Here is a 26,941-nt window from a genome sequence, read left to right as displayed (position 1 = left end):
TAACAAAGTAGATCTGAATTCAGTTCCCTTCCCACTGTCCCATGCCGATCACTTTTCTTTTTAATTAAATTGCCCTGTTCCTGGCCTGTCATTGACAGGTTGCTCACAGCTCTTCATTTCTAGGGTTCTCAAAACTGTTTAATGAGTGTGTCTGGATTAAATCCAGATACTCTGGACTATATAGAGCATTTTTCATTTTCAAAGATATCTAAGTAAGCACAGCATAGAATTCTTCACAAGTTCCTATCAATTTCCCCTTTTGAAAATTATGGCTCTTTTCTGCAGCTTTCTGAGACTTCAATTCTGTGAACCTCTGCTTCTTTCTCTCACCACCTCTTGTATATGTTATTCTTCAACTGTCACATTTTAGGTAACGGTAACTAGGAATCTATACTGAAATATTTTCATTAATTCTTATTTATTCGGCAGCATGAACATTTGCAGGGATTCTTGGTGTACGTTTATAAGTTTTCCTTTCCTGTTGTATTTTATGGAATGTTAATTTTGCTCAACTGGGATTCCTTTGTCAAAACTGTAGTGATGACAGGGTCTTACGGCATCATGAATGTGTTCCCCTATTAGTTAATATTATCTCAGCCATATAAGGAAATAACAGGCACATGCAACTTGTATGTGAAATGCAACCCAGGAAGCCAGAAGTCTTTCACCTAAACCTTAGTTTTCTTGAATCGTTTGTATTTCAAGGTCTAGTCTGTAATTTATTCCCATAAACAATATTGTTCTCCAGACCTTTCTTGTGTACCCTCCTCTGTTCGTATATTATCATTTTCCTTATTTTTGTCTATATTGTGTCACTAAGAATTAAGACGTTTTAAAATGTAATTGGCCACCTTATCCATTTTATCTTATCTGCATTTAAATTGTATTTGAAATTTTTACTTTGGCAGTAGATTTATACATTTTTTTATCCCCTTACAGTTTTAGCCTATTCAAAGGTGATACTTACTTTTTGTAAATGTTTTATAATAAATTTACCGTTTTGTGAAAAACAATGAAAATTTACATATTTTTTAGAACCACAAGAAGTTCCTTCTAAATGCTACTTTTTAATAATGTCATTTTGGAGGCTAGAAATTCAATTTCACTTTTTATTAACTTAGTTCATGTTTTAGAAAAAAATGTGATGTATAAAGAAAGCAGAGTAAAATACTATATTTAACTGGTTTGAATGAGTCTGAATTTTCTTACAGAGTAACTGAATTTTTCTATAACATGGATTTGATCTTTTTAGTCAGACTTTGCTTTATTTCCCCAAAGATGGATTCAGAATCCACTAATGTTGTTTGCAAAGTATATTTTAAACTCTGTAATTAAGACTTTTACAAGTCTTTAATTTTACAAAGAAAATTAAAAGTAAGTTTTCTTTGTGGGTGTGTGTGTTCTTGTCTTATGTGTAGGTGCTATTGATGTGTTTTAAACAGAGTTTAATGGTATCTTCTGAAAAAACTATAGCTGTAGTGTGCTACTGAAACCTAGAGTAGGGAATCAATACCTCAAATTTGATTTGAGTAAGAAATTTGTATAAACTTTATAAAGGATTTTTCCAGGGCAAAAATTTGCATCCTCATGCCCAATGTTCTGCCTTACTTAGTAAATTCCTAGGTCATGGCTGTGGGGCTCTTAATCAAGTTAAAGAAATCTTCACTTAAAAGCTGGTTTAAGATAAATTTGGAAAATGTCTAGAATTGAGAATATAGTTGCTTTTAGTTTTCTCTGCTACTCCTACGGGTACATGTAAATACATTTCTTAGTGTAGTGCAAATTTTGTATGCAATATGACTGGCCAGTGGTATTTTATTTCAAAGACCTCATGCTAATATATAGGAGACTAGAGTTTTTTTTTTTTTTTTTTTTTTTTTTTGGTATCAGCATGTTTAATTTTTTTAAGGGTAACTGTGTGCAAATGCATATTTCTGTCCAAACTAGTTAATGGGCTTACAACTGGAGGGTGTAAATTCTAATATCTGTATTCTCCAGCTTGCAGCAGTGTTGTCTGAAGCCTGAAACGGCTGATGTTAATCTTCAGCTTATTTTATTGCTATCCAAAAATTAACTTGAAGTACAATAAAATGTGATGTAAATCGACTTCTCTGCATACTTATAACAGTGTCAATAGTTAAAAAATAAAGTCTAATATCCCGTAGGTCACACCGTTTAAAACTTTAAAGGAGTGTGTGTGTGTGTGTGTGTGTGTGTGTGCGCGATGCATATGTATTTGTGTTTAATTAAACAGAGGAATTGCTGGCTTTTAATCAAGTTTATGTATTTTGAATTTCCACTTCAGTGATGGCTCTACCTTAAATTCAGTTGGCTGATGTGATAGCAGTATTCAGAATGCAAGGAAGAGATAAGAGTTTGGACCCCATATTTATAATATTCATTACATAATGGCTAGAAACTCAGATTTCCCACAGAGCTGAAGAGGGTGCAGTTTGGCATGCTTATTTACTACTCTGGTTCTTTTTTTTTTTTTTTTTTTAGATGGAGTCTCACTGTGTTGCCTAGGCTGGTGTGCAGTGGCATGATCTCGGCTCACTGCAACCTTTGCCTCCTGGGTTCAAGCGATTCTTCTGCTTCAGCGTCCTGAGTAGCTGGGATTACAGGCACCTGCCACCACACCCAGCTTATTTTTGTATTTTTAGTAGAGACAGGGTTTCACTGAGTTGGCCAGACTGGTCTCAAACTCCTGACCTTGTGATCCACTCACGTCCACCTCTCAAAGTGCTGGGATTACAAGCGTGAGCCACCGCACCCAGCCACTACTTTGGTTCTTAATAGTGAAAGATTTATATCTCAAAAACACTCTGTATGTAAAGAAGGATTCAAATATGATTCTCTTAATATTGCATGGTTTGGCTAAGAAACCTTGTTGTTATTCAACTTACTGTGCGTCGAGGGCTTGCTTAGAAACAGCAGACGTAGGCCTGGCATGGTGGCTCATGCTTGTATCTTTGGGAGGCTGAGGCAGGCAGATCGCCAGGTCAGGAGTTCAAGACCAGCCTAGCCAACATAGTGAAACCCTGTCTCTACTAAAAATACAAAAAATTAGCTGGGCGTGGTGGTGGGTGCCAGTAATTCCAGCTACTTGGGAGGCTGAAACAGAAGAATCGCTTGAACCTGAGAGGTGGAGGTTGCAGTCAGCCAAGATCATGCCGTTGCACTCCAGCCTGGGTGACAAGAGTGAAACTACGCCTCAAAAAAAAAAAAAAAAAAAAAAAAACAGCAGTTATAGATAAACTATTCCCACTTCAAGTAGAGTAAACAGGCAAAGTGGGGCAAGAAAGAGCAGATGAAAAAGCCACAAGGCAATTCATTAACCCATTTTAAGACATTTTCAGGCAACTTGTAAAGCTTCAAAGGTCAGACTGACCAACATTTAATTCATCACAGAAAAAAATTCTGGGAGAAGAAAAAAGAAAACTTGACCTTTACAGTTTAACAAGTTTTCTTAAAATGTCTTTATTCAATCTTGATACAGTTCTTTGCTAACATGATTCATCTTCCAATCTATGCAAATCAGACTTTTAAATCATACTTGGTTTTATATAAGGGCTTCCTTCTGATTGACTTGGGAGCAGGTAATACAGAGCTCTTGATGGCAGTGTGTTGATGTGTGTTCTGTTATGGTGACAGGGAGAGCACCCCCTGCAAGGGTGATTTACTGTGAAAGTCCTAGGGTCTTTGACTGAGAAGTCACCAAAAATCAATGGCTGTATTGTTTTGAATGTTATCTGGGCTTGCAACTGAGAATAGGACCTGGGGGTTTTACTCTTTTTATTCCTTTTCATTCGTTCTTCACTCTCTATCTGAATTGCAGTCGTGGTCCTCTGGCAGGCAGCGTCTGTATGCGACCGGAAGGCAGTGCTGAATAGTGGGGTGATGTTGGCAGAGCACTCTCCAGGCATGCTAGCACCTAGCGCACAAGCAGAGAACTTTGCTTCTGCCAACTGTGATTTCAGAACCCAGGTCTGTTCCTGAACCTGGATGCCCAGCTGTCAGTGTGTCGCCATATGTCACCAGCACATGGCACCCTAATTAAAATTTCAAATTGCGTGCATTTGTGTTTGCTGGCTGGCTTGCTTAAAAGGCAGAGACCTCACCACCCCGGCTTGCCCCCCTCCTTCATCACTCTAAAGTATTATGTTTGCCATCCTTAGGAATGGGTTGGAAAAGGGCCTTTGCCCACTAAAAAATCATCACTCTCCAATTCTCTCACCTCCCATTTTGAAATAAGAATAGTCCTTATTTTAAGGAAGAAGAAGTGGTGTGAAGAAATGTGGCTGGTACCCTTCACCAGAATTCTGAAGACCAGAAATGTGGTTCCCGTGTTTCCAGTGGTTCATACAGACTACTCGTCAGTGCCGTCCTCTCTTTATGATTATGTTTAGCTCTGTTTATGTTTGCATTTGAAATTTTAAAATAGGATTAGACTGAGCATTCCTGAGAAACAGTAACAACAACATGTAATGAAGTAGGTCCCTTTGTACAAAGCAAAAAAGACATGCTGCTGGTTGAGGATATCTGTTAATAGCTACCATTTATTGATCATTTACAAAATGCTAAGGAAAAATGCAAATCAATTTACCTGTGTTGCCTCATTTGATTCTCATGCCACCTCTATTCTGTGGCAACTGTTAATGCCCTCATTTTAGAGATGAGTATACCATGGCTTATGTACCATTTTCAGTCTTATGTACCATATCTTATGAGTAGTAGACATGAAATTTGAACTCAGATCCATTTGACTCAAGATTGTATATACTACATTGCTTCCTTCCTGGGAAGAAAATGCAAGTTTTTTTCTGGTTCCTTCTGATCCTAGCTTCATAGATATGTGGTATACTTCCAAGTGTGTATACTTTTCCACGTATGTTAAGTTTTGGTGATTTTTAAAAAAAGGTTGAGTGGCCAAGTACAGTGGTTCATGCCTGCAATCCTTGCACTTTGGGAGGCCGAGGTGGGTGGGTCACTTGAGATCAGGAGTTCGAGACCAGCCTGGGCAACATGGTGAAATCCCATCTCTACTAAAAATACAAAAATTAGCTGGGTGTGGTTGTGTGCTCCTGTAATCGCAGCTACTCAGGAGGCTGAGGCAGGAGAATCACTTGAAGCCAGGAGGCAGTTAGCCAAAATTGCACCACTGCACTCCAGCCTGCGTGACAGAGACTCCAGCTCCAACTCTCTCTCTATATATATATAGAGAGAGAGCACGCACACGCTAGAATTATGCAATTCCCTATTGACCCTTAGTCACCATTTGCAGTGATGACAAACTGGGGTATTTTGAATGACAGCAGGAGGCAAAGCAGTCATTAGCAGCATGGACTCTGGAGTCCAGTTGCTGCTTTAGCTCTCAGCTCCCGTTTGACTAGCGTCGTGATCTTGTACCAATCACTTGACCGCTCAGTGCCTCAGTTTCCTCATCTGTATGGGATAATAATATTATGAGTTAATCCACGTAGGACACGTAGAATCTTCCTCCTGGAACATTGAAAGTACCCATTAGAGGTTAGCTAAAATTAATCATCACATTTTAGACTTCACACAGAAAAAAAAGAAATTAAGAAAGATTGATCCATTCTTTAGAAAATTCTGATACTAAACACTGGCCTTTATATAGCATCTGATTAATTAAAGTGAGTCACTCTCTTGATTTGATCTGCCAGTCAACAATTGCTGATGGAGCTTCTGCTATAAAATGATGTATACATTCCCCAAAATAAAAAACAGTATCATAAACTTTACAGAGGTACCAGTCATGTTGGATAGACAAGACATATCTGCTTAGGTTCCACAAGTGCTCTAGAGTTGTTTACCTATTCAGTCCAGTGAATTATCACAACCACATAACTAAATATGTATTCATCCCCAAGTAATGACAGAAAAGATGAAGAAAAGCTAAACAAACCAAAAAACCTCCAGAAATTTTAATAATGTGTGTAATGCTAATAATATTTCTAACTATGATAATAGCAGTAATAGAAGGTAGTAGTGCTCATTTAAGTGGCTTCTCTTATGGCTGTAGACAAGTTATTTACATACTTAGCAAAGTTATGAAATTCTGTCATCTATAATCTTTTCAAGTATGAACGATTCCTTCCTTATAAAACTCCCATTTATTCTGTAGGGTTGCTGAAACACAGCAAAGTGTGAAAGGGAAAACAATGACTCCCTCTATATTTTATTTAAAAATAGAGAATTCTGATGGGAATTTGCAATACAAGCCAAGATACATAGTAAGATCTCACATACTTTCTCAGATTTGGCTTTTTTGTTGTTGTTGTTACCTTAAGTATCACATGAAAGTATACCCTGATAGTGTAAAGAATCAGTATCTTTTACCCTATCAATGGAAAATATAATAATTGTTGATACTTTTATGAGTCATTGTACTAATTTTAATCAACACATCCCCTCCTCTATAGCACACTGCCTTGAAATAAAACTGGCTAATAAATATCAACTGACCTGTTTTCTGTTTTTTCACTGAACTTTAAAATGTAATTCTTTTTCTGGTGCTCAAAGAGATACATTTGTTTGAGTCCTTGTGTATTTTATGTATCACATTAAGAAAATTATAAAGAACTTGAAAGCTTAAGGCAAACTTAAAAAAGTGTTTTGTCAGGTTAGATTTCTCTCTCCTTTGAATTAAAAAAAAAAAAAGGAAGGAAGGAAAAGGGAATAAGGGGGAAGGAGGAAGGGGTGGGGGCCATTAGATAGGTAGTAAAAGCCTGTTTAATGTAACATCAGTTGTGGAGAAAATATTAGGTACAATTACATAAGGATTGCATGAGAGGGAGCACCTTGAGAAGCATAATTTAATTAGAATGAATTTATGAGCGAGAGGTCCTGAGCTATTAGACAAAGCGAAGGCAGTGGTGGTGTGCTCTCCTTTCACGAGAGCATTTTAATGAGTTTCTATACAAAGTATTTCAGGTAAAAGATGTATAGCAAGTGTGAATAGAAATGTAGTTCCAAATAAAAACTGTCAAATAGCTCTAGTAGCAATTTCTGGGCTAAGAGTATTTAATAAAGTATGCTGACATTGTTATTTATTAATGATGATTTTATTGAACAACTATCATATGTAAGAAAATCTTAAAAAAAAAAAACCCTCAGATTCCAATGTGTTCTTTAACTTGCCATTAAAAATTGAACTGCAGGGCTGGCCTTGCTTGACTTCCAATTTGGGCAGGTGTTAGATAGTGACTTATATAACATTGCAAACTCATCGATTGCCATGATATTCCAGAAGGATAGGTGCCAATGATAACTTAAGATTGAGATTTCACCTTTATGGCTTGCTTCCTATTTCTGGTAAGAGGGAATTAAAGCATTATCTTCCTGTAGTGTAATTATGGTCATAAACTTGATTAGAGTTCTTTAAATAAAACCCAACTAGGTAAAAAGGCAGGAAAACACTGTGGTGAATTTTGGGGAAGGAGGATAGAATACAGGCATGACCTTCACCTTGGTCAAGATATGTTCCCTAAGACTCTGGGAAGTCTTGTATATATAAGATTCATATGGCAGGGTTTCTAAAAAGTTGACAAGAGAGTACATCCTTGTTTAAGGATTTATTTGTATATGATCCTCGCAAGGTACATTTTTGAGATTTATTGCAAATAATTCTGTTATTCCTTTCCTAGATATTCTGACATGCCAGGTGGTTAAAGAAGGATGATACATACCAGGTCTATAGAAATATCATAAATTATTACACAGTAATATAAGTATTTTTGTCATCCATGACTAAGTTTTAAAATGGCAAAGTTTTAAATATCTGTAAAGTCTATGCGCAGTTGTTACTGATTATTGTGGCAATAATGCGTAAAGATCATGTCTTTTGTTTTATTTTCCACCCTTACGTTTTATTTATAAAACAAAAAATTGTATTTGCACAGGAGGAGAATTAGCAGGGTGTAAAATAAAAATGAAAGACCCCAATGGGGAGAATATTTTAAATGTCTTGCAGGGAGTGGAAGAAAGCTTTGCTTAAAAATTTCACCATATGCTAACTATATACAGCACTTCAAGTTTATTTATTGTTAAAGCCTCATGTAAATCACGTCATTCTGAAAATCATGGAAACTGCACATTTGTGCATTAAACTATGTAAACAACAAAAACTGGTCATCCATCCAATTGTTGCTTCACTTATTTTGAATTATAGTGCAATTTTGTGGAGGGTGAAATGGGGATTACACAATATAGCGATTTCCTGTTAACACCTACATTTTTGCTGATCAAGCAAGGTCTGTTGGCGTGAGAGCTTAACCTTTATTTTATTTCAAAATGTGTTTTTTATTCCGAGTTCCGTTGGTGTCCATGGTTTCACTTTTCTCCATGAGCCACATGTTAAAGCTTGCCCTGACTAAATGAAGGAGTTAAGCAGTGGGATAGACATTGTAGGCAGGCGAAACTGGAATAAGCCCCAGAATCTTTTGAACCTATCAGTAATATTACTAACAGGGAGAAAGTATAAAAGTGAACGCTTCAAGTGCTCAAGTGTACATGTCAAAATTAAAGCACAAGTTCCATGGGACGGCTTACCACCCTCCCTTATTTATAAAACAGAAGTATCTTGTGAACCTGCTGTGCCCTCCTCCCACTTTTCTATGCCTGTTCTTCTACCTGGGTTGCCTGGTTCTTGCTCTGCCTGTTGAAACCCTGCTCACCCTTCAGGCTGCCTCAAATATTTTGTGGAAGAAGGTAGGGAACACATATCTCTTCTTTTGTCCAGCCTCCCTTGATTAGCCTTCTTCCTCTCCCTTCTACCCATTGCACATGGTTTCTGTTGCCATGTAGTGGTGAAATCTGGTTTACATTGTAGTTGTTTGTGTGTAAGGAGGTCTCCAACACTGGGCTGTGTTTTCTTGAACACTGGAATGGTGTTTTCTTAGTGCTTGTGATGTTCTTTGTGACAGTGGATGCCCTATAACTTTTGTTTAGACTGAATTAAAGAAGAAAATGAAAGAAAGCGACTTTAATAGGAGGTGGCCTTCAAGTGATAAAGATACATTGAGAGAACTCTGTACATCCCCAAGATCATGGCCAATTGCCAGGCTCCATTTGGACTATGTGAGAGCTTAACCTCATATTTCAGGGCAGATATTTAGGTGTGTGTACATGAGCTGTGGTTGGTGAATACTCATTTTTGACCAAAGAAGATAGTGGTTTGTTTTCCAGGTGTTGCTGTGACTTCTGTTTCTGTAAATTCTGTGGGATGTATTTTGCCACCAACTGTCTAGCAATTTATGAAATGATGAACTGGACGGGGGCCTTTCTGCATCCACGTTGCTCTCATTAAGTGCCCCCGCTTTTCCTGTGGGCCTCTTGAAGTGGGTCTAGTTTAGAACTTCTGATATGGTCTTAAGATCTTTGTTGTCTTAGGCATAGGCTCAAAGGAATTAAACTTGGGTTTTTAATTAGTGAACTTGAGCCAGTTAGCTGGTGGACTGGATGTTATTCAGGCATAAACTGATTCCTATGTAGTTTCTAGAAGGTTGGCCTGGGCCACAGAACTTTCTATAGAATATCTCATCCCTATAGAATATCTCATCCATGCATCTATTTGGATTTAGACATGGATGTAAATGACCGTAAAGGTAGTACCTAATGTAAGATGCAGCAGGAGGGTCCTATCTTTTTTTTTTTTTTTTTTTTTTTTTTTTAAACAGCCTTTTCTGTGCAATCCTGGATGGTTACGTGAGTTCCATTTTATTTGTATCTATATTCCTTATAAAGACAAAGGAGCAAAAATGCACTAAATTTGATTTAATTTCTAGCTGTGTGTATTTGTATTACATCTGCCTTAGTCGACCTTCTGCCCCTACTTGGGTTGATGTGGTTACTGAAGATAGTGAGGCTATCTGGAGATTGGATATTGACCTTCACTAGTAGAACAAACTCAGCTGTTCTTACCTACCAGGGATGGTGAGTTGAAGACACCTGTAGCCTATGATTAGTTTATTGTGTGAGCATTTTTCTGACATATGCTTGGTGATATTGAAAACATTTAGGTAGAGCTTTTTTCTCTAAAAACCTGCTCATTCGTTTACTCCGTGACTACTTGGCACCCACCATTCTAGGCACTGGAATTGTATTCTGTTGGCTCAAACGTACTTTACTTTGTTGAGAGGGTTTAGCATAGGACTAGGAAGATGCTACGATACACTGATGGATTTAAATCTCATTGCCAATATAAATTCATTTTCACTGTCAATTCAATTAGGTCCTTAATGGCTATCCTACCAGGTAATAGTATTATTATCTATCTCCATTTTACAAGTGAGGAAACTGAAGCACAAAGAAGTGGATCAGTTTATTGAAAGCCGTACTGCTAGGATACTTTATAGAAATGGGATTTGAACCAAGGTCGTCTTAACCCCAAGTCTCTACTCTTAATATTATACTAAGTTGCCTGAGAATTTTAGCAAGACTTAGCCTAAATGATGTAGAGCATCTCAATTTCTGTGCAGGTCCATTTAACAGATTTTCTTGATTCAAGAGATGTTTCATCATAACTCAGTTGTCTTAGCGCTTGTATAAAAAGTTAGCTCTCAGAGACAGGGCTTTCTCATAGGCATAGCATAGCAGTAATTATGTCAAAATAGAGAAACTTTTAGAATCAAGCAAATCTGGTGCTCCTGGCTGTGGCCTAGCACTGGGTCCAGCGTCTTCATTTTTAACCCATTTATACTGGAGGTTGCAATTTTGTGAATTTTTGCAGTCAGACCTTGGCGATGATCTTGAGCAGTAGGATATAAATAACTCCCACATGCTTAGCGTTACAATAATGGAACACTAGGCATAAATAGGTTAAAAGGTGAAAGTAGGAAGTCAGAAAGTTGTGAGACTGGGCAGAGTTCATACACTTGGTTATCCAAAGAGACAGGACCAGAGAGGTTTGTTGAATTGAACTGATGAGAACTTCAATGGGCTCGTGTTTATTCCAGTCAGTGTTTCAGCGTTGACACAGGTCACCATGTTTTACCTTGATTCACAGTTCCATAGTAGTCAGCAAATGCCCTACACTGAGGTTTTACTTTTTTTGTTTTGTAGCCTTTTTTGTTTTGAGAGAGGGTCTTGCTCGCTCTGTCACCCATGCTGGAGTGCAGTGATGCAGTCATGGCTCACTGCACCCTGACCTCCCTGGCTCAAGTGATCCTCCCTCCTCAGCCTCCTGAGTACCTGGGACCACAGGTGTGCACCAGTTAATTTTTTTATACCCAACTAATGTTTTTAAAATTATTTTTTGTCTCCCTATATTGCTCAGGCTTATTTTGCAGACATGTTTAAGACATATGATTTTTGTTATATAAGACTTTTTTGTTATAAAAATTTTGTTATATAAGACATTTTTAAGACATAAAATTTTGTAATATAAGGCCTTTCCTGGTTGAAAAGTGTTTCATTTATCCATGTTTTGTATTCGTATGGAATCAGTGTTTTTGCCAGCACACTGAATCTTGTCAGATTGGATGCAGAGTTTCTTTCTGCGACGCTCTTACTGTTTGGTAACAACCTTTTCTCAGGAAGAGAAGCTACAGATACTACCTTGGCTGCTAACAAATTTTCAGATTAGACCAGTTTCACTGTGTTGACTAGGGAAGAAAACTGGTTGAACTTCCATGGGCTTTAAACTGAAACCAGTGACTGGCATTTTATCTCTTTTGGACCTGAGCATGATTAGAAGTCAGTCTGCAGATTTTCTTTCACCAGCATTGATAATTCTTGTCAGTGTGACCTCAGACACATACTGCCTTCTTTGCTGTGCATCCTCTGACCAGGTGGAATTTCTTCTGTTTTATATGCCACGTTGCATTTTAAAGATGCAAGGTGTAACCTAGATAAATATAAATTCATTGGATGCTACCTTTGGAAAAGAGCTGAGGATTCTCTTAGAGCTGTTCTTTTCCTCTTTTGCTTTCAGAATTGTTATTTTCTGCTCAGGGTTGCCCTCCCAAACCTATCTCATGGCAGCACACACACACATACAGTCACATTGAAACACACCATTGTACTGTTATTTGCAAAGTTTTGCATATTTGGGACCAACATACCTGTTATTCTGAAGTGCTGTCATATGAAAGAATAAGTAAAGATACTCTTGATATCTTTTGATGTATATCTAGGACCAATGGGAGTTAGAGGACAGATAGATGTCAACTCCATGCAAAGAAAGTCATTATGACAATGAAGAAGGCCAACAGTGGACTTGTGGAGGAGCTGGGGACCCTACATCTGGGAGGGAATGGTTCTGCTGAGGTGGTTCAGAGATTTTGTAGCTGCGATGGGTGAGAAAATTAGATGAGAAGATTGTCAAAATTTTGTACGAAATGTGCAGAATTTTGAAACAAAAATTTAGTGAATGATTGCTTTGGGGAAGAAATGATATTTTACTTTGTTTTATTTCTCTCACATTTAGACCCTCATTGGGAAATTATTTTTGAGTCATAAACAGTAGGCCCATTTCACATCTATTCATATTTTCTCTCTCTCTCCAGGATTTTTAGATTTAAAACAAGACCACAAGCCAACTTTAAACAGTTCATCTTTCTTCCTTTTTTATTGTTTTTTAACTTCACAGTTTTATCTCAGATAATTTGCTAATTCTAGCTACGGGTACCTTCCTCCCAGCTCCCCCAGTGTGGTAGCTGTCATTCTAAACAAACTGGGATACTCATGAGACATCTAGAGTTCAGTTGATGATAGTCCAGGGTGTGTGAGCAGTGCAGGGAAATCTGTAGCTGTGAGCACTCATCTTTGACCACAGAAGCACTGTTCAGATGTGGCCAGATGGAATTCCTATGAATCTCTCTTCTGTGAAGTGGGATTTTTGTGGCACCAACAGCAAAGCGATTCATGAATGAAAAGCCTTCTCTGGTGCTGCCATTTCCATCACTGTTTCTGTCTCCTTTTGCTTTTGTTAAGTGTAGGCCCTTTATTTATTCAGACAAAAGTTTTTAAAAGATTAGAACATACTTCCACGTTAATAACATCGCATGAGTTACCATTTTGAGGGCAATGTGTGCGTTTGTGTGGGGGTTTTGCTGAGGAAAAGGAATGAGGAGTGAAAGGAGTCTTACCGAGTTGGATAGTGGTATGCCTTGGAAATGCACTGAACCTTTTTTTTTTTTTTAATGCAGCTCTTCACAAATAAGGTAAGGCACTGTCTGCAATGTGTGAATCACTTTTTAAAAAGTGAGAACTCCCAGTAGACCTGTGGTGTTGCAGGAGCAGGTCAAGTGCTTTCTCTCTTTAATATTTAGCTAAGAGATATCACTCAGGTGAACCGTTCCCTATAACTAGGTCATCCTTTGCTTTTTCCTGTTCGCAACATTATGATTGAACTCTTGTTTTTGTACACCAGTAAAATCTTGCATCTGAAAATCTTACTGCAAGCAAGTCTGTCCAGTTTTACCATTTTTTCTGCCATACTCCTTCTGAGAGCAGCTAGTTTGGAAAAGTATGGTCCCTGCCAGGCAGAGTGAGCTCAGAAGAGGACGAGGAAATAAGTAGTGGTGTAAGAGCATGAAGAGGAAAAGACTGCTCTGGTAGCTTTTCTATCTATATGTTTGTTTGGGCTTTTAGTCTTGAAAAGACCCAAATTCTCTTTCCCATCCTTTATTTCTAAATTCAGAGGGAAGCAGTTTGACATATTAGAAGCCCTGTCTTTGGAGTCAGGAAGATCCGAGTTTGAAACTGTGTGTTGTGACCTTAGACAAACGACTTCATCTTTCTGAGATCCAGTTTGCTATCTGTCCAGTAGGAATAAGAGAAGTATATCACAGGATTGTTATAAGGGTTAAATAAGACATTGCTTATGAGCCTTACACATAGTGGCTTGCTATTATTCTTGTATGAACAAGGTTGTCATGGCATTTCTTCCTACTGTTAATTTTTACAAAATATGTCTTAAGCTTTATTATTGACTGTAGTTTAAAATTTTAATAAACATGGCTGGAGTCTAAGATGGAAGATGTTAAAAAGGGCTCCGACATGATTGGTTTCTTGGTGATTAAGTCGTAAGTAGTCAAAGATACTTGTTTTATGACACATTTAGGAGAAACTACTGAATGAAGCTCTTAACAGTAACAGCCCCTTTAATTAGAGGACCAGAGTAGAGGAGTCATTCCCAGCGCTGCCTGGGAGGAGGATGAATTTCCTGCTGCAATGGAGTAACCCTGGGCAAAGGACCCGAAAGAACTGCTGAATTAAGGAAACCTGGAAACTAAAAAACCAATAGTTTTTTGTTTTGTTTTGTTTTGGTTTTTTCTGTCAGATATTGGTCCTGTATTCCAATGATATTAAATGGAAATGGATTTTTCAGAGGAAAAGTAATACTTGACAGAAATGCATTATCTATCAGATTTATATATTTTGCCTTAGAGAAATGCAACCTGTTCATTGTGTGAAAAGCAGTTGTTTGTATACAGATCTGCTCTTCTGGAAGCCATCAATAGCCAGCTGGGATTCAACAGTTTTCCCTTCCCCCAAATGGTTTTGTGTATTATTTATTCATTTTGTGTTGTTGTAAAATGTATTTTTCCATATAATCTCTGTGAGGGCAGGGATCATACAGCTCTCAAGGTACACATCACAGTATGCAGATAGGCCCAAAATAAACAAGCAAGCATCTTTATTTTTACAGTTTTTTTTTTAATTATAAAAAGTAATACGAGGCCAGGCATTGGTGGCTCATGCCTGTAATCCCAGCACTTTGGGAGGCTGAGGCGGGTGGACCACCTGAGGTCAGAAGTTTGAGACCAATCTGGCCAACATGGTGAAACCCCATCTCTATGAAAAATACAAAAAAAAAAAAAAATTAACCGGGAATGGTGGTGTGTGCCTGTCATCCCAGCTACTTGGAACGGAGAGGCAGGAGAATCACTTGAACCCAGGAGGTGGAAGTTACAAGTAAGCAGAGATTGCACCACTGTACTCCAGCCTGGGCAACAGAGCAAGACTCTGTCTTTAAAAAAAAAAAAAAAATTAAAAAGTAATATGAAATGATTATAGTTTGGAAAATGCAGAAAAATGGAAGAGAAATCATATAGAGTTTCACTGTCCAAAAATAATTAACATTAACAGCTTGGTATACTTCCTTCCAGACTTTTTGTATTGGTACGGAGCTCTATGCTAGCTATTTATGATTATGAATACAGATATGTCCTCAAAGATCTTCTCATGCTGAGCCCAGGTGTTGTAGGATGGAAACTGATGGTAGCCAGGCAGAGTGTATATAGACATAAAAACTGGGATGGCAGAATCACAGGGAAGAGTATAATACCTTTGGGTTCCTTAGCTCAGGGCTTTCTCATTGCCACAGCGGGAAATGTAGTTTTCCTCAAGTGGAATAAGATTGCAAAAGGAAGGTTGGTAAGCTCAGAAGAAATCTTCACATTGCCCCTATGATAGGTAACGAAGGTGATGGAACAACTCAATTTTGCTGTGCTATGGTATTCCTGTTTTCAGAAAAATAAAAAAATAAAAACACCACAAAAACCATTCCTTTGAACAAATTCAGGCTTTAATGTACTTTTTTCCCGCAGTACATTTCTCCTAAGGGCTTAAATTATTATCACATATGGAGAAGGAGACTTAAATATGAGAGGATGGAAGATCCTTAAGCATGCACAAATTTTTGTAGCATCTATCACAGTCCTGAATTCTGAAAGACTATTTTCTATTGAGTTAGATCTTTCTTTAATAGATGCTTTCTAGAATGACCCATGCATCTCTGACAGTTCTCGTGCTGAGTCATACCTTGTTCTGTTAAATTTATCCATTATTGGACAAAGACGGGAAGAATGGATATGACATTGGGAAGTATGCAAGACTTCCACAGATCACTTGTAGAGAGGGATGATTTCATTGTAATCCTACTTCATTGGACACCTCAAACCGGCCAGTCTCATCTGTAAAGTGAACATTTTTATCCCCCCTTTCCTTGGCTCTCTTGTCTCCATCTACAGGCAACACTCAGGTGGACTTCTTTACTGAAGAGAAGAGCATAATATTCTTCTAGTTTGCCTAGCTCTTTGGCATTTAGAAAACTAGAGAAATGCATAAATTTAGCAAAGGATCAGGGCCAAAGTGATGGCTGAACTGGCATCATTTCACATTTTTCATGCTCTGTATTTATAGCAATAAATTTCAAGTAAGGAAATAGATTGCAAGGAGTATGCTGTATTAGGAAGGAAGTTTGTACACTTTCGTGGCTTGTGGGTATCTTAGTATAACCTTTTCTGGTTGAGTGAACTGTGTCATTTCAAAAGCCTGAAGATACACTGTGATGACTGCTGCCTCCAAAATGACTACATTCTAGGGGCTTTGCCCTGAATTGCATATATTAACTCAAAAAACAAACAGTACGCAGTTTTCATTGGGAAGATTACAACAGTACCATAAGTTATGTTTCTCAGTCATTGAGACCTTATGAAGCCTTAATAATATTAAGAAGATTCTGGTTCCTTGCCTTCTTTTTTTGAGTCAGCAGTTGGTCACAGTTCAGAAATGAATTACAAGTTACTATTTATTTAGTAATGATAATATTTAAGTAGTAATGATGATGATAAATAGTAACACCTTACTTTTTAAAAGATACCAAGCTAAATGCTTTCATGAATTAGCTCATTTAATTGTCTCAATAACTTTTCAGTCTTATATTTTTATCATTGCCATTTTATAGATGAAGAAAGTCAATTTTCAGAGAGCTTAAATAGCTTCTCATAGATATCTAGAGTAAATAAGAGACACCAGGAAATATTCCCCCCAGTTAAACATATTTTCTCCCACATATTCCGTCAGTTAGAGACTTGTAGAGAAGGGTGCTATTTTTCTTTTCATTTTTATTTTTTCGAGACAAAGTCTAGCTCTGTCACCCAGGCTGGAGTTTAGTGGTACACTCTTGGCTCACTGCAACCTCTGCCTCATGGGCTGGAGCCATCCTTGCACCTCAGCCTCCCAAGTAGCTGGGACTACAGGCATTCATCACCACACCCGGATAATTTTTGTATTTTTTGTAGACACTGGGTTTTGCCATGTTGCCCAGGCTGGTCTCGAACTCGTGAACTCAAGCCATCTGCCCGCCTGGCCTCCCAAAGTGCTGGGATTGGTTGCTATTTTTCAAATGTGAGAAAACTCCTTTAGAAGTTTTAGCCTTCATGAGTCTTATACACTTAGGGTGTGAATTTAAATTAGCAAATTGGGTTGTTGGATTTGTAGTTGTAGCAGAAAGGGGTTGTTTGTGGATTTTAAAGTAGGGGTGATAGCATAGGGGTCTGCTTTTAAAAGAGGGACAAGCAAGCAAGCAGCTTTCAGTGCTTAAGGGCACAGGCAGGGCAGAACATCAAAGATAGATTCCGTCTGTGCTAACATTTCACCTTTACTCCATTGAAAATTTTCTTAGATGTCACCTTTGAGACACACTAAAGCTTATTTTTCTAGAGAATTAACAAATAAATTACATTTACTTCAAGGACAGTGTAATATTAATCTATAAGGATATTTTAGATTTTAGAAAACATGAGTTTTGAATTCTAGTTTATTATGCAGTATGGTCCATGAGCCGTGAATTGTCTTCATCTTTATGTCCAGCAGATAACGTGGTAAGGACTTCTTAAAGCTTTTTGAATAATTGGATTAATGAATAAAATTTATAAAGTTTTCTATCATCTACTGAACATCTGCTTGTGAATTTTAAAGAACCTCATTTTATATAACATTAAAAAGAAGCCGTAAAACATAGTTTTTACTAACAATTTCATTTTTGTACATTGCATTTGTCCTTATTGAAAAAACAGAACTTTGTGGTTTGAAGCATAAAAGAAAATTTACTATTCAGTATAGTTGGGACTGTATCTTCAGGCACAGACACTGCATTCAGACCTGCAGACCCCCACCCTGCTCAGTGTCTGGGTTGCAGCCCAGACTGAGGTTGAGCCAGAGGAAGAAGGAGGCCGTGTGGTTAAACCACTTGTGGATAATCGAAAGTAGACCATACTTATTTTCAATTTGGCAGCTGCATTAGCTTTTTACTAAAGTGTGCAGCTTTGCCTGGTTCTGCTAATGTTGCCTTCACACTGTGGCCTGGTCACCATCAGTGGTCTGGCAGAGATATCTGAGGAAGCTCACCATTGCTCCTCTTGACGGTTCCACTGCCCATCCCAGTATTTTCCTGAACTTTTCCTATGTTCTATGGTATCAGGCAGTTGGGTCAATTGCAATGACTGCATCAAAAGAAGACAAAAATCAGGAAAGTGTAACCCCAAGGGCAACAATAATGAAATTTTAAATTTAAACTGACCCAAGTTTGATGTACAGAATATGAAAATGCTGTGGTTCCTCCAATGGTTTCATATGCTTTGATTCAGACCCTTAGAAGTTCCTGGTGGGCAGTTGATAATTGAGTATCAGTCTTGATGCTCCAAATTTGAATACCATTTCAGTTGGAGGCATGGTGTGCCTGATATAGATGACGTGTGAATGTTTCGATGTCAACAGGAGATGCGGGTTGTGAAGATATGTGTTCGCATGAAACAGACTGCAAGTCTAAATCTCCAAGGATGAGCTGATATATGTAACCCTGTTCATGATGGGCCTGTGTTTTTTTCATTTTCTGTTTTCCTCTCTGGCAGATGATAGATCATTTAAATCTGTACTGGCACATGGACATGGCTTCCCACCCCAACTGAACTTGAGTTAGAAGAACCTCAGCTCTGTAGTGATCTTATTTTACTGTTTTCCCAGGATAAAATGCCCTTGATACCACATACTGTATGCAGAGTATGATTGCTTGAGTATAGTTCCTTGGAAAGGACACCAGGGGTTTCATAAAGCTGTACTAAAAATCTGCTTTTCTCCCTAGCATTTACCAACAACCTTGCAATCTGATGGCTTGAAATAATGGTCAGAGTGCATGTTACCCAACTTCTCCTGGCTGCTCCTACTCTGTCACACTGCACACAGATGATGCCCGCCACCACCCCACACTCCCCGACCTCACCCACCAGTCAGACAGTTTAAGTCCTGCTGACGCACCAGGCACGTGTCGGGACGTGGTTGTACTTTTCATGAGTAGCAGGGAAGATATACTCCAGGAAGGTGGGATGCAAATTATTCAACTGTGTGACTTAAAAGCTCCAGTGAGTTTCATCGGAAGTATAGGAGTTTGAAAGTGCTCCCCAGTCAAACCCAGACCTACACAGTGGTTGAGCTAGCCGTGGTTGAGCTAATTTCTGCTTACACATGTGTGGAGGGTGTCATTTTCTGACTACGCCTCGGCCTGAGTGGACAGCCAATTAAAAGATAGAAATTCATGGATTGTATCAAGGAGAGTGGATTCCATCTTTGTGGTCAGAAGGGGGCCCACTCTTTTGTTCTGCAAAGAGTTTATCTGGATATTCCTTGCTGGAAGTTGCTTTTCCAGTTTGGATCAAACCACTTAAGTGGAGCTCCAGCCTCAGCCCTTGCAAGTAAAAAAAGGAAAATCCTGGGAAGCCAGAATTTTGCTAATATCTTATATAGAATCTCAATGATGGGAATTGGGAGTAGAAGCCAGAGAGTGGTGTTTGGCCGATGGAAGTTAAAAGTTGTGTTAATAATAAATTACATTTATGTATCAGTTAACAGCTTGCTAAGTGTCCACATATTATTTGAGCTTCATACTTGCTTGCTGAGAAAGAACAGCTATTATTATCATTATCGTCATTACCACTTTCCATTTTATAGAAAACAAAATTGAGGCTCTGAGAATGTAAGAGATTTTCCCCAAATCATTAAACTGTGACTTCTGAATCTGGATGTATGACAAGACCTCTGTCCCCAGTCCCCTTGCTTTCACCTCTATAATATATAGTAGCTAAGCTCAGCTTTCTGAGAACTTCCCTGTCTTATGTCATATTTGACATTATAGGAGAATTGAAGATGTTTTGTAAGTACGTATTTTGTTTACTACGTCAGTAGCCCGTATAACAAACGGCACTGAAGTTTTATGCTTTGCTTGCTAAAACCAGCACCATTTGTGAACCAGGTCTTAGCTCTGAGTTACCCTTAAATGTAACTCCTTTATTATAAAATCAAATTTGCAAAGAGCTGCAGAGATCAAGGAATACACTTTTCCCACTTCCCTAATGCCAGACGGTACTATGACAGGACTTCATAGTACCACTTCTTCAACAAAATAAGTGTCTGCAGTGAAATATTTGTTAAAATGCACATTTCTCAGTGCATATATTTCTTTTAAAATGGAAAAAATAGTACCTAAACAGAAATTTTATCATTGCTTTAAAATATATTTTAATAAAGATATTAAAAAATACCTTTGATGAATTCTTCAATATTGTCAAACTGCTCAAAATGATTATACTGTTATATGAAGTCTAAAATCTTTCATACCACTTACAAGAATATTTTTGTTATATGTAACACAGTTGGAATATTCTAGTAGGACCACGTCCATGCAGTTACTGATTATGTGATGCTGTAAATTTTTGATAAGCATGTTCCAAGTTTTCCTGTTCTGAAAACAAAAGCATTAAAATCACCCACTGTTGAAGACAAAAGATCATTACTTTATTAGGAGATATCATTAGATATGTTTAGAACTAGTTAAAAAAAAATTAAAAGACTGGTTAAAAAATTAGATTAACTCCACCAATAAAAATTCAGTTCCATCTGCAGCTGATTAATGTAAGGTTCTTTCCACTGATGACCACTGAATAGAAAAAACTAAAGTAAATTTCATCATCGTTGTAGAAGTGTAACTTATTCAAGTAAATGAGATAAGCCAATTTTATATCTATCAAGTTATGATTAAATAAGGATGATACGATTTGACTTATAAATGACTTCTGTTTTATATTTCCTGTGGAAATCAGCTATGAATAAACTAATGAATTGTTTATTAACTTACTTCGGTAACTTGATGAACAGAAGTATTTCAGGACTCATTTGCCCCTGTTTTATGTGACTCAGCATCAGATTCTGCCCTCTGCCCTTCTAAGGTCAGTCTGACCCAGACAGGTAAAATGAACAGGACATTAAAGTTTAGCGCATGTGGTCAGCATTCACGTACCTTGCTTTAGTTAAATAAAGTCTTGAAATGCTTGATGGCTTATTTGCCATGAACTTGATAATTCCCCACATTGCTGATGTTACCAGGTGCAAGGACAAACATTGATGGCTATGAACCTTGCATGGCGCTGATGCACTGTGATAGTCATATCTTATTGTAAACCATGTTGTAGTGGCATGGTTCTAGTTCATTTACCCATTCCCTGGGTCAGATAGTTTGGGTCATTGTTGAACATCACTGTGTTCAGTTCATGGTGCTGGGTAGTTCACGTTTCTGGAAGGGCTGTAAGTTTTGCATAGTCGTCCAGTGCTGTCATCATATCGTCTTTGCCTGGAAGATGCATCTGCATAGCTTCAATAGTTTTTAACATCTTGGGATGCCCGACCCAGTACTGTGGGTTTCAGTTTTTATCTGTCATCCCCACAAACCCCTAAATTAAAAAAAAAAATGTGAAGAATATTCAGGTGACTATAAAAATTTCAAAGTAGGCCTCTACTTCTTGCTCTGGGTAAAAGATAAATGCAGTCTCATGGTGGAACATAGGAGTTATCTCAGGTGGCTCTTGAAATGAGAATGTTTCACTGTTTCAGTTGAACTGAATAGTCAAGTTTAGTTTTTAAAAACCTGCTCAATTCAACAAAACATGATTGATTGCTCAGGTAAATTAATTGCCTCTGAGACACATGTGTGAAATAGCTGTCTATACTCTCTCTGATACTAGTGTGTAGCAATAACTTTTACTGTCCTATTTTGTTTAACTGTGTACGTATTCTCTAAAAAGGGAATTGAGGCTGGGTGCAGTGGCTCACGCCTGTAATCCCAGCACTTTGGGAGGCTGAGGCAGGCAGATCACTTGAAGTCAGGAGTTCGAGACCAGCCTGACCAACATGGTGGAACCCCGTCTCTACTAAAAATACAAAAATTGGCCGGGCGTGGTGGCGGGTTCCTGTAGTCCCAGCTACCCGGGAGGCTGAGGCAGGAGAATTGCTTGAGCCTGGGAGGCGGAGGTTGCAGTGAGCCGAGATCACGCCACTGTACTCTAGCCTGGGTGACGGAGCGAGACTTTATCTCTAAATAAATAAATAATAAAAAGGAGATTGATTCTTTTTCTGTCTTCTTTTTTTTTTTTTTTTTGAGATGGAGTCTCACTCTCGCCCAGGCTAGAGTGCAGTGGCGTGATCTTGTCTCACTGCAGCCTTCGTCTCTGGGGTTGAAGCCATTCTCCTGTCTCAGCCCCCGGAGTAGCTGGGATTGCAGGCGCACGCCACCACACCTGGCTAATTTTTTTTTTTTTTTTTTGTATTTTTAATAGAGATGGCGTTTCACCATATTGGTCAGGCTGGTCTTAAACTCCTGATCTCGTGATCCACCTACCTTGGCCTCCCAAAGTGCTGGGATTACAGGCATGAGCCACCCTGCCTGGCCGATTAAACCTTTCAATAGCTGTATGTACTGTATGGACTCTATTAATGTGCATAATTATGCCCAGAAGAGAACTATATGTCATTATTTAATGTATGGTTAGAATAGTTTGATCTGTACTATTTTCTCCTTAGCATTCCTTTAGCTGTGCTTCCAGAGCTGCTCAGAAACACAAGTTTTGCTTAATCATCCATAGCAGAGCTGAAGTCAAGAGGGGAAGGACCCACAGGACTTGAGCTGGGTCTGGTTGGGAAAAACTCAAGATTGGGAAATGGAACTTTGGTAGGCACGTGTCAATATGCAACATTTGCCTCACAGCCCCATACATGATTAACCTTTACTTTGGAGGGGAAAGGCTCACAGTCTTACTGCAGAATGAGAGTAAACCTCATTTCAGTGGTTTATAAACTCTTAAATGTAACAGAATATAGGCCTAAAATTAGACATTGTATTCACTCTGAGCTCTACCACTTAAGAATTCTGGGACTTCGGGCAGGCTGCTTATTATCCACTAACCTCAATTTCTTCAACTCCTAAAAGGGCAGTTGTCATACCTATATTATGGCACTGTTTTGAAGAAGAAATGAGGTAATACCTAAAAGTGTTTAACATAGTCACCGGCACAGAGAAGATGCTTAATAAATGTTGGTTTCCTTCTTGTTCAGCAAAACCTTAAGGCAGGAAGCTCCCAGGGCATGATTATATATTTCATGCTTTCAGTAGCATTTGCCAAACATATTTACCATATTGTTGCTAAGTAAATAAAACAGAAAGACACATATCTAAATATGCAGAGACATATTTTGTAATGGAGGTACCACTCTTTTTATTGTAAGCCATTACTGATTCTCACTTTGCCTCTGCATTTCTGAATAGGTTACGCTTGTAAGAGATGTTTGAAACTTTGGGGATCTTCTAATGGAAATGGGGGTTCTTCATCAAATGTTCATGTACTGACTTCAAGAGGTCAAAGAATCATGAATTGATATACAAAGTGGTGTATGTTGGAGTATAGTTGTCGCTTGGTATCTACAGGGGATTGGTTCCCGGACCTTCCCACAGATGATAAAATCCACAGATGCTCAAGTTCCTCACAGTCCTTCATGACAGTGGGTTCCATATCCGTGGATTCAATCAACCATGAATCAAAAATACCCTCATGTAAAACTTGCAACATACATCCTAGTAAAAGGAAGAAAATAAAATCATCTTGGGAAAATAATCCTTAAAATTCTACTATTTGGGGGTTTATTCTTCCAAACATATGTATGTATTTTTGAAATCCTTTAAAAAATAATGCTGTATCACAAGCACCTTTCCCTATTATGTATTCTTCTACAGAATCATTTCAGTGGGCGTATAGTATTTCATGTTATTGATGCATCATTTGTGAAACCAATTCTGTGATGGCCATTGAGTTTGTAAGTTTTTACTATTATAATTAATGTGGCGATTAAGATCTATATTGCTCAAACATGACTGTGTACTTATAGATTATCTTTATAAAAAAGCAGCATTAACTTGTGTTTTTAAAACATTTTTAAACAAAACTAAGTGATAAGAAATTGATCAACTCAGCCGGGCGCAGTGGCTCACGCCTATAATCCCAAAACTTTGGGAGGCTGAGGCAGACGGATCACCTGAGGTCAGGAGTTCAAGACCAGCCTGGCCAACATGGAGAAACCCTATCTCTACTAAAAATACAAAAATTAGCTGGATGTGGCGGGCACCTATAATCCCAGCTACTCGAGAGGCTGAGGCAGGAAAATCACTTGAACCCACAGGGCAGAGGTTACAGTGAGCTGAGATCGGATCACTATACTCCAGCCTGGGTGAAAGAGCAAAACTCAGTCTCAAAAAAAAAAAAAGAAAAAAAAAACACCTCTACCCTTTATTATCGCTTGCATACTTTGTAAAAGAATTTTTTTCCAACCACTAGCCTCAATTATTTAAACATTTATTAGATATATGGATTTAGCATATATGAGGAGTCTAGTTAGGCTTAAAACTAAGGAAATACCAACAATCTAACGTTATTTAAGTAATAGAACAAAGAAGCCGGGCGCGATGGCTCACGCCTGTAATCCCAGCACTTTGGGAGGCCGAGGCGAGCGGATCACGAGGTTAGCAGATGGAGACCATCCTGGCTAACAGGGTGAAACCCCGTCTCTACTAAAAATACAAAAAAATTGGCCGGGCGTGGTGGCGGACGCCTGTAGTCCCAGCTACTCGGAAGGTTGAGGCAGGAGAATGGCGTGAACCCGGGAGGCGGAGCTTGCAGTGAGCTGAGATTGTGCCACTGCACTCCGGCCTGGGCGACAGAGCGAGACTCCGCCTCAAAAAAAAAAAAAAAAAAACCACACACACAGGTGGGAGGATCACGACGTCAAGAGATCAAGATCATCCTGGCCAAGATGGTGAAACCCTGTTTCTACTAAAAAGAGAAAAATTAGCGGGGCGCGGTGGCCCATGACTTAGTCCCAGCTACATGGGAGGCTTAGGCAGGAGAATCACTTGAACCCAGGAGGCAGAGGTTGCAGTCAGCTGAGATCGCGCCACTGCACTCCAGCCTGGCAACAGAGCGAGACTCCGTCTCAAAAATGAAAGAAAGAGAGAGAGAGAAAAAAGGAGGAGGAGGAGGAGGAAGGGAAGGAAGGGAAGGAAGGAGCGAGCATAATAGCTTCTATTTGGGTGTGGCAGGTAAACTATAGCAGGTCCCATCGGCATTTTCCGCCAATGATAGGGAGGCATGCTTTATGCCCCTGTCTCTCTGGTGATGAGAAAGGAGCAAGTGAAGAACTCCTTGGGTCTTAAGGAACAAGGAGTATAAACCCCACAATATTAGTGTTTCTATTTTTTGTAATGATCTGTCACCTCCTGTTTGTGTTCAAAACCCGTGAGATTTTAACTCTGCATGTGTGTGTACATGTGTGTTTTTTCCCTGTTCATATTGCCTCCCCATCCATCAGAGAATATCTTAAATGCCATTGGCATACTTGATGCCATCCCCTTCATTTGCGGGTTTGTGGGCTAGTCCAGCAACAGGCTTTGGAGAAGTTACTTGCTACTTTATTATAACATACTTAAACTCAATAGCAATTCAGGCCTTACTGGGTATTTACCTAATTTATTGTGGCAATGCGGTATTTAGACCACTGATTAAGTGAAGTTTGTCAGTATAGTTAAAAGAAATTAGAGACACTATCATTGCTAAATCACTTTACAATTCAAAGAAGAATTGTAAACATATGAATCCATTTAATTATAATAGTGCCAATTATAAGAGAAATTGTAACGCTGGGAACAGTGGCTTTTATGTAATCATAATAATGGCATGTATTTATCTTGGTTTGGCAAGTTAGGCCTTTCTTTAATACTTGGCTTTGCCTAAATAGAATGTGGTTTGCTGAAACCCACAATAACCCCCACACCCTCCAATTTGTTATTGCAGAAAATACTGAACAATAATCATGCGGTATGAATGATTAATGTATGCATGGGTTAGTAAGTATATTTGAGGTTTAAAAAGTGTTTTTATTTACATTCTTCTGTTGGCTGAAGGTATAAAACAAATAAATATAAATCCACATGTTAAATATTCTCATCCCTTTCCATACAGATATTTGCAGTGTGAATACAATCGTAGCTTTAATTCATTGTTTCTGTGCTTTTTGTTTTTGTTTACCCAACACGTGTCTTTTAAATATATTTCAACTGTAGTATTTGATATGTAAACCATTTTTTAATTTACTAAGTACTTTGAATATAGCTTCCCTAAAACAGAAATAATCAATTTAATAATATCTGAAGATTGGCAAACTTCATTTGTAATGTTGTGTTCAAATAATACTTACCAGAATAACAGTTGTTTGAAGAGTGTATATGTAAAAATTACATTCTCTATTTAATAAGATTACTATTATTGAGGAAGAGGTGCTATCTAGTGGTATAAACAAAATTACTATGGAATTGGAACATTTCTACACTTTATATCAGGGTTTTCATTTATTTCTGTTTCCCGCTTTCAGAAAGATAATTTGCAGCAGTTTCACACTGTGAATTAGTAGATGGGGAAGGAAATCCTACTTTGCTGAGAAAAGAAGGAAGGAATTTAAGTTTAAAAGAGATCTGATAAAAACTTACTTTAAAAATTTATTTTAAGAATGAATAGATCTTCTGTAGACACTTAGCATTTATTGTAAAAGCTGTATGTTATAGAGAACAGTAGAAATCCAAACTGTTGATAGTTTTGCAAGACACAGACAAAAAGTAAAGATAAACGGTAGATTTTTAAAATTGGCATCCTGAAAGGGTTAATATTTTTATTAGTTGAAATTTGATATAAAATTGTGGGCAACCCATGACATGGTTTGGAGTACTTGATTATTCTTTTCTCAATAAATAAGAGTGGCGTAC

The 26,941-nt window shown here is 38.2% G+C and overlaps 1 protein-coding gene and 2 long non-coding RNA genes across 15 annotated transcripts in view; all 3 read left to right on the top strand.

The window, feature by feature from the left end:
* The window catches only part of NFIA (nuclear factor I A), a 597,699-nt gene that overhangs the window by 331,306 nt on the left and 239,452 nt on the right, over positions 1-26,941 (top strand). The window lies entirely within an intron of this gene.
* Positions 1,861-5,581, top strand: LOC144333120 (uncharacterized). The gene is made up of 2 exons (XR_013401509.1): positions 1,861-2,608; positions 3,071-5,581. It is a non-coding gene; the product is annotated as an uncharacterized LOC144333120 (long non-coding RNA).
* LOC144333116 (uncharacterized) overlaps positions 9,668-26,941 on the top strand; it is a 53,668-nt gene continuing 36,394 nt past the window's right edge. Inside the window, exons 1-2 of the long non-coding RNA XR_013401502.1 lie at positions 9,668-10,076; positions 24,581-24,648. This is a non-coding gene — a long non-coding RNA (uncharacterized LOC144333116). The remainder of the gene's footprint in view (positions 10,077-24,580; positions 24,649-26,941) is intronic.

This window comes from Macaca mulatta, chromosome 1 (assembly GCF_049350105.2).
Source record: "Macaca mulatta isolate MMU2019108-1 chromosome 1, T2T-MMU8v2.0, whole genome shotgun sequence".
Taxonomy (NCBI): domain Eukaryota; kingdom Metazoa; phylum Chordata; class Mammalia; order Primates; family Cercopithecidae; genus Macaca; species Macaca mulatta.
Note: the sequence above shows the minus strand (reverse complement) of the source record. Positions and strands in the feature narration are given on the sequence as shown.